The sequence below is a fragment of the Dreissena polymorpha genome, chromosome 1 (genome assembly GCF_020536995.1).
Source record: "Dreissena polymorpha isolate Duluth1 chromosome 1, UMN_Dpol_1.0, whole genome shotgun sequence".
Lineage (NCBI taxonomy): Eukaryota > Metazoa > Mollusca > Bivalvia > Myida > Dreissenidae > Dreissena > Dreissena polymorpha.
In genome coordinates, this window is record NC_068355.1 from 154,895,804 (window position 1) to 154,902,964 (window position 7,161).

Below are 7,161 nucleotides of genomic sequence, written 5' to 3' on the forward strand. Positions count from 1 at the left end.
GCACGCTAGTCAATGGAGAGTTGAAAGTTCATTAAAGCAATGTATACTGTGAATTAAGCGATGTAAAAAAATTTACATCAAGTGGTTTGCGGATTTGTGTATGCGGTGTTTGTACAAGATTTTAATTTCATTCAAAGTGAGGTCATCGCAATACTCATTCAGTTAATATAGGTCCTTGTGTAGATTGATTATATAGAAAAAAGTGAGGACATGGGTTAAAGTCCTGTGTTTCAAAAATGTCCTCACATTGTGGTCAAAAGTCAATAGCAGGTCCTCGAATCAGTAGTTAAACAGACGAACACGTGCACACAGAAACACAAACGCACACACACGCACATCCGCAAACGCGCCCACAAAGGCACACACATACAACAACCGTGTTACAGAAGTTTAGGCGTTTGTGTAACAATTACTTACTATGTTATTCCTTGACAACACTTATTAGTTTATTGATGATAGTGTAGTATTAAAGGGACTCATTTACTTTTTACGCCTGAATGGCCCATTTGTAAAATTTGCTCCCGAGTTCGAATCACAGAGGTTGCCTCGTCTTTCAGACCTAGCTAAGATACAATCCTCTTCATCATAATGAATGAACTATAACTTATCGATAACAACATTATGATCATTATCATCAGTATTGTTAGTATTATTAGCATAAATATACATACTTAAGTAAGTATGATTCACTTTTTTACATCTGTGTTCTTATAGGTTCTTATAGAGTTATCTTCATGAAATAATATTATAATAATACTTTTATTGTTATTATTATTATTATTTTTATTGTTGTTGTTTTCATTTAAACATTTTAATTTACCTGGACATGAATGAAATAAAATAAAACGTTATATAATATATTATCGATAGCAAACATCCTTTCATTTATGAAGGTTGTTATGAGCACAACACTTTCAAGTTTAAAACTGCTGACGGTATTTCTTCAAACAACAAATAGTTTCCTGCGATAGAAATGACAATCTCAAAAGACACCAAGCAGTCCTTAAACTGAAATAAATTTCCTTTTCGCAATCTTTTACAAACACACATATCAATAAACTAACAGTGAAAACACAATATTTTTGGTAGTGTACCAATATTTATCTGAAGACGAATGCAACAATATCTAACACATCGATAGTACACTGGTATTGTAACTTGAGTGGTGAATATGTTAGTACATTTATTATTTTACAATATATCTACGTCATAAAGCATAAACTATAGTATTTGATCTTGAATTATATGACGAATTATGGCTTACAGTTTGTTAAGGACGTTCACATTACAAAAATGCTTTACCCAATCGTTTTCTAAAGATTCAAAAAGGCATAAAGATTAACATTTTTCAGGAAATTATAGGTCCCTGCATTTTTCAATAATTCGGAAAACAAGCAATCATTCAAATGCATAAACACACGCACAGGTTTAAACATAGCTACAAAACTGATTCATCCAAAAAAACATGTTGAAAAATAAACCCAAAGTACCCAAAACAAACAAAACTAAAAAAACATAATCCACTTACATGACTCCGTACATTTAAACTGCAACAAACTACTGCACAAATGTATAGCTTTTATTTTATATCAAATTACACATACAAAAATGAAAACATACTTTATTTTACTCGGGCACAGCAGAAAGTTTTTTCCTATCCGTTAAGTGCAGGTTATTCAAGCATTCTTAGGTTTTGTTTCAAATCGTTTTTAAAACCATCAATACAATTTGCGTAGATCTCTTGTATAACAAAGATTTTTATTTAAGTTAAACATATTTTTATGAAAACGTTATATGTGAAGAAGTTAAAATGAAACAATCCATATGCAATAACAACTAACACGCATATAACTTAAGCATAACTTTTATGATAATTGATAAAAAAGACATAACTATTATATTTATTATAATGTTATTGTGCTTAAAATCGAACAAAACTAAATAACAGATTGTCATTAATGATCACACGCAAGCATCCTTGTAGGCTTCTTTGGTTGTTTTGAGGAAAAGCTTTTTTTCTGATTCTTCTAACATATGCAATTTCCACAAACACCATGAATAATTTACTGTGTACGTGGTCTGGCATTGGAGTTCTCAAAAGACCGATCTTGACCCAGCAGTATCTAAAATAATAAAAGAAAACATATAAACTATAGTACGATTTCTGAATGAAAATGTGTTATGGACATAAACATTACAACAATAGTAAGCATTATTGATACAAACGGTATGGCAATCTAAACATTCTAATATAATATCAAACAGAAAAAATCACGCAATTAATGGAAAAAGAACATGCAAATGTCATTATAAAACATAAACAAACAATATAGTAACAGGCCCGAAAATACACCGAACATCACAAAAATATCCCCCCTCTCCCTACACACACCAACAAACAAAATGAAACAAACTTTACCTTATAACGTTGCAACATCTTTAAATGTTTAATAGTTTATTCAGAATTTCGTGTTTGTTACTTCTCAAATTAAATTTCTCAACTTGAAAATTCTCAAATTAATGTTACATTTACATGTTACATTTAACAAATTGCATTTTTATTTTACTTGTAAACTACCAGAGTGATTTTTCCTTTCTGTTGAGTGCAGATTATTCAAGTATTGTTTGTTATTGTTTGTAATTGTAATTATAATGTTGCAACATCTTTAAATGATTAATAGTTTATTCAGAATTTCGTGTTAGTTACATCTCAAATTAAATTTCTCAACTTGAGCATTTTCAAATTAATGTTACATTAACATGTTACAGTTAACAAATTGCATTTTTATTTAACTTGCAAACGACCAGAATGATTTTTTCTTTCTGTTGAGTGCAGATTATTCAAGTATTGTTTGTTATCGTTTGTAATTGTTTCAGATATATTTTACAGCCGCAAATGTGAAGTGGATATGGTGTCCGCCTTGCGATCGGGAAGTCATGGGTTCGGTCCCAACTCGGCTTTCTATTGGTATTTCAAATACGTGAAATACTGGTGGAAGGAAATGGACTCGTGGTGGTTTCTTTACGTCGATGGCTTCATATACAATCGAACTAAAATAAATAGGTTTGAAATGAAGTGATTTTAAATCTATAAATATAATACACTTATTTTTCTTTCTATCCGCATAACGATTGATTTTGAGGCAAATTGTAAATAATATTTACCCGTTCGCTCTGCTGCACCGAAACAATCTGCATTCCATCTAAATTAACATCAACATGTTAACACATATCTGTAAAATGTAACAAAATAACTATTCTATAAGAATGTATAAAAACGCTACCAAAAAACGTCGAAATGTATACATAAAACATGTACCGGTAATAACCGCATACATTAGAAGAACTATTACGCAGTTGTTATCTTGGGATGTGGTAAAAAACACAAGACAGTCATATTTAAATTTGTCCTGTATCAATCAGTCGCTGACCATAGAACGAGTAGATAAATAAGGCTACTGTAACTCGATGTTCAATACATTACCGTGTTTTCTATAGATGCTGATAGAATTTGGTATTAAGATTGGATCCATGTAATCGTAGCGGATTGGTCTTTTGCTTTTCCTTTCTTGGATTGTTGCATGAACATTTTTTAGCTCTGTTCGAAACTTGTTCACAATTTCCAACGCTTTCTGCTCGCAGACGTAATCAAAGTTTCCCAACGGTTTCCCGAAAGAATGCTCGCTGATAATTTTTGCTATCGTCAGAGGTTTGTACTGGTCAGAGCGATCTTGAATGACTTGCAGCACGTCGCGTTCAGAATGACTTCTTTTGTCGCTAGGCGGATTTCCTCGTAGTTTTGATGGGTAGTTAATCATAAAGGCGTACTCATCATACTGCTTGAAGTTCACACCCGCGTGACCCGCGCTGCGCGTGTAAATGATGCTCGTGACGACCTGAATCAATTGGTCACGTGACGTAAACGTCCCGTATTGCAGGATTGCGTTGTACGTCAGAAGTGCATCCTCCCGGAAGGAGTAGTCGGAAACTACTTCTGGGCTGTCTAGACCCCTCTCTTTGAGGTTGGCCGGGAGCGTTCCTTCCACGTTAAGCCTCAATTTGGTTCGGTAACGCCTTATTAACTCAAAGGCTCGTTCTGTACCTACAGACAAAACTGTGTCAATAAAGCCTCATTTCTTGAGCAAAGTACCAACAGCAAGCTCATTGATTGTCATCATATACATAAAGTGCGGTGCGATGAGTTTAAACATCGGGTGTGACTGCGACAGATGTCGGTTAACGGATACCGCAAACCCCTCCATGACGATGTGTGTGTACCCAAGATGGCTGATCGATTGGTGGACGCATGCGTCTGCGTTATTGAACCACATCTTCGCAAGAATCCACGTGTATTTGCTGTCAGAAGGAAAGAAGACGGGATTGTCGTCTGCTTTATCCTAGAACAGCTGTATGGCGATGGGAACGATCTTGGCATCGTTTCGTCTGTAGAACAACGCTATAGGAGAGCAAACTACAATCCCGTTTCCCTTTTTGCACTTGTTCAGAATTGAATGATCTTTTACAAAAAGACGACTCTTCGATAATGCCGATCGCAGGGTTTTATTTTCTAAGAAGGGTTTAGCATTTTCGCTGTTACCGCAAGTTTCTCGGGTATTTTCGTACACAGCCTGATCATTTCGTAGTTCGTGCCAGCAAAACGCTGCATTCCGAATTTGATATCGTCCTCTCACCTTAAAATAACACATTCGTTTTTAACCAACATTCAGTTGAACAGAAATTTAAAAGTTATATCAAAATATTCTACTTGCTAGACGCTTAATATAAAAACTAATCTGGTATAAAAGTGTAATGATCACACTTAGGCTATTTGCACAATAAAAGATAAACAGAAACCAAACATGATATATACCTTGTAAAGTGTGATGGTGCCGGAAAAAGAAGTCCAAAGATGTTTTTCACGTCATTTAAATCTTTCCATTCTTTGCCGTGAAAAAGCACCTCCTTTGCTCCATCAAGACGACCTCATTCAACTTCTATTGCTGCCTTAGCGTAATGCGCTATATCTAGTTCTGGAGCTTTCTTCACTTGGCAGAGAATACCTTTCTTCGCTGTTCGTATTCGTAAAGTTTCCGTTGTTCAATTAACTTTTCTTCTCGTCTTTCTGTAATATTTATAAAGTATATACTGTATATAATGTAAATTAAATATGCGTACATATGAACAGCGTATTATTATCAACTGGCAGATTGACTTCTATTTTCCTGTCATGCAAAATGGATATATTGAGTTGCGTGTCGCTTATTTTCTAACCTCGTGGAAGAGGTACCGTGCAGTCAGAATATAACTTTTTCGATGAGAATACTGTCAGCGTATTTTAATAATTGCGTCTTAGTAAGCCTTAAGGAATTTGAATGCTTCGGATAGGGATAAACAAGTAGACGACCGACATCCTGAACCGAGCTTGTCTCCGCAGTGGCAAATGTCAGTAAAATAGTGTAGGGAATTCATTGATTTTGCGTTGGAAACAAATGTTTATGAATATTTAAACAGCATTTGAAACCATGCTATGCTAATAACAGAGTCCGCAGGGGACCTTGACAGTTACATGTATATCGGTATATTTGCAAAGTAAGAAATGTGTAGGATTTATCGAATAGATCGTTGTGATATTCGTTTCATTCATTTAAAACGAATACGCAATCCTTGGGGCAGTAAAATTATGGAGGGGGGCTCAGATTTTGGTGATCATATACATGTTTGTTACCTGGATTGGGGTCGTTCTGCGGCAAAAACGTTTTCTCGCATTTAGCGCTCCATGCAATCGCTGAAAACGAATGTGGTTTGACTCCTTGATAAAATGAAGAATAACATATAACATTAAATTAAAAATATGTGTGTCATATAGTTAAGTGCATTAAATAACTCTTACACAAAATAATTTCTGTTGACAAAAATAAGCGTATCTGTAGTTTTACGTAGAAGGAGAATAATTCGTTTTGGATTTTTATATTTATTTCCAAGTTTCTAAACGGTTATGCTAAGTGGATGGTTTAAGGTCAAAGTGTATTGAGCAATCCAGACAACGGTATTTATATTTCTTTACTTATTTACTATGAAGGCCATCTGTTTGTTGTATTACCCGATGCGTTTTCTCCTTCTGTAATGCTTTCAACAAACCAGCTTGTACCTTCGCCATCGCCGTGTTTTCTCAAAAGCACACCAGAAACGTTCCCCCACTGGAATGTAAAATTATAATTGTGTAAATTTATTTCTTTTGTGTTTTACTAATACTATTTAAATTAAATATTGATATAACTGTATCGCATGCGTTTCTGAACAGAATAGTTATGTGCAAGAAATCACTATGAATATGTTACAAGACGTCGATAATCCAAGGTAAGATTAAACATACGATCATTGTAACCAAATGGCATTATAAATATTCCCGAGATCCGTACGAAATACACAATTGAAATTGTTTGACCAATTATAACACTGTTAATCAAACAATAGTTTTACGAACAATGTTTTATGTGTTTTGTTTTCCGATTTTGTCCTTAAAATCACACTGGCAAAAGAATTCAAATTTCAAACCTATTTTTCCATATTTCAAAAGAAATCAATCTTCAACTTAAAATATTTTAATAAAACAGTAGATTAATTATCGTTTAAATTTTCCTATTAATGACAAATTATTTTTCTATTTTTTAAGAATAATATGGAACAAATATGATTAAATACAATGTCTAACATGCATGTTCTACAACTTTGATGATGTTAATACATGTAATCCCCATTTGTACGCTGAGCGCACTACTGTAATCTATTAAACAGTTATCTAACGCCTTTTAAAGTTAAGGTATTCAACTCTTTCATTTGTTTATACTTTGAGCTTGAACATCTATGGCATAACGAATCATTTTTATGCATTTAAAATGAAATTATAAAATAAACATTGAACCTACGTAACAGTTTAGACCTTGAAACTAGTGTTTATAATATAGAAAGAACTATTGTATAAAATAATTGTGGTATAAATCGCCATAACCCATCAATGGTCTGCGTGCTAAAACTGTGATCACATTTGTGCAATGACATTTGCAGAAGCTCACTCGACATTTTAGGAAAGGAAGTTGATACTTCCTAATGAAATATGCTTTTGGTTTTGATTATGTAGTACGTCTTTATAAAGAAATCAAA

General features: G+C 33.7%; 1 pseudogene; it reads right to left on the minus strand.

Moving 5' to 3' along the window:
- Positions 1–3,455: 3,455 nt before the first annotated feature.
- LOC127859322 (polyunsaturated fatty acid 5-lipoxygenase-like) lies at positions 3,456–6,157 on the minus strand (annotated as a pseudogene).
- Between the last annotated feature and the right edge of the window lie 1,004 nt (positions 6,158–7,161).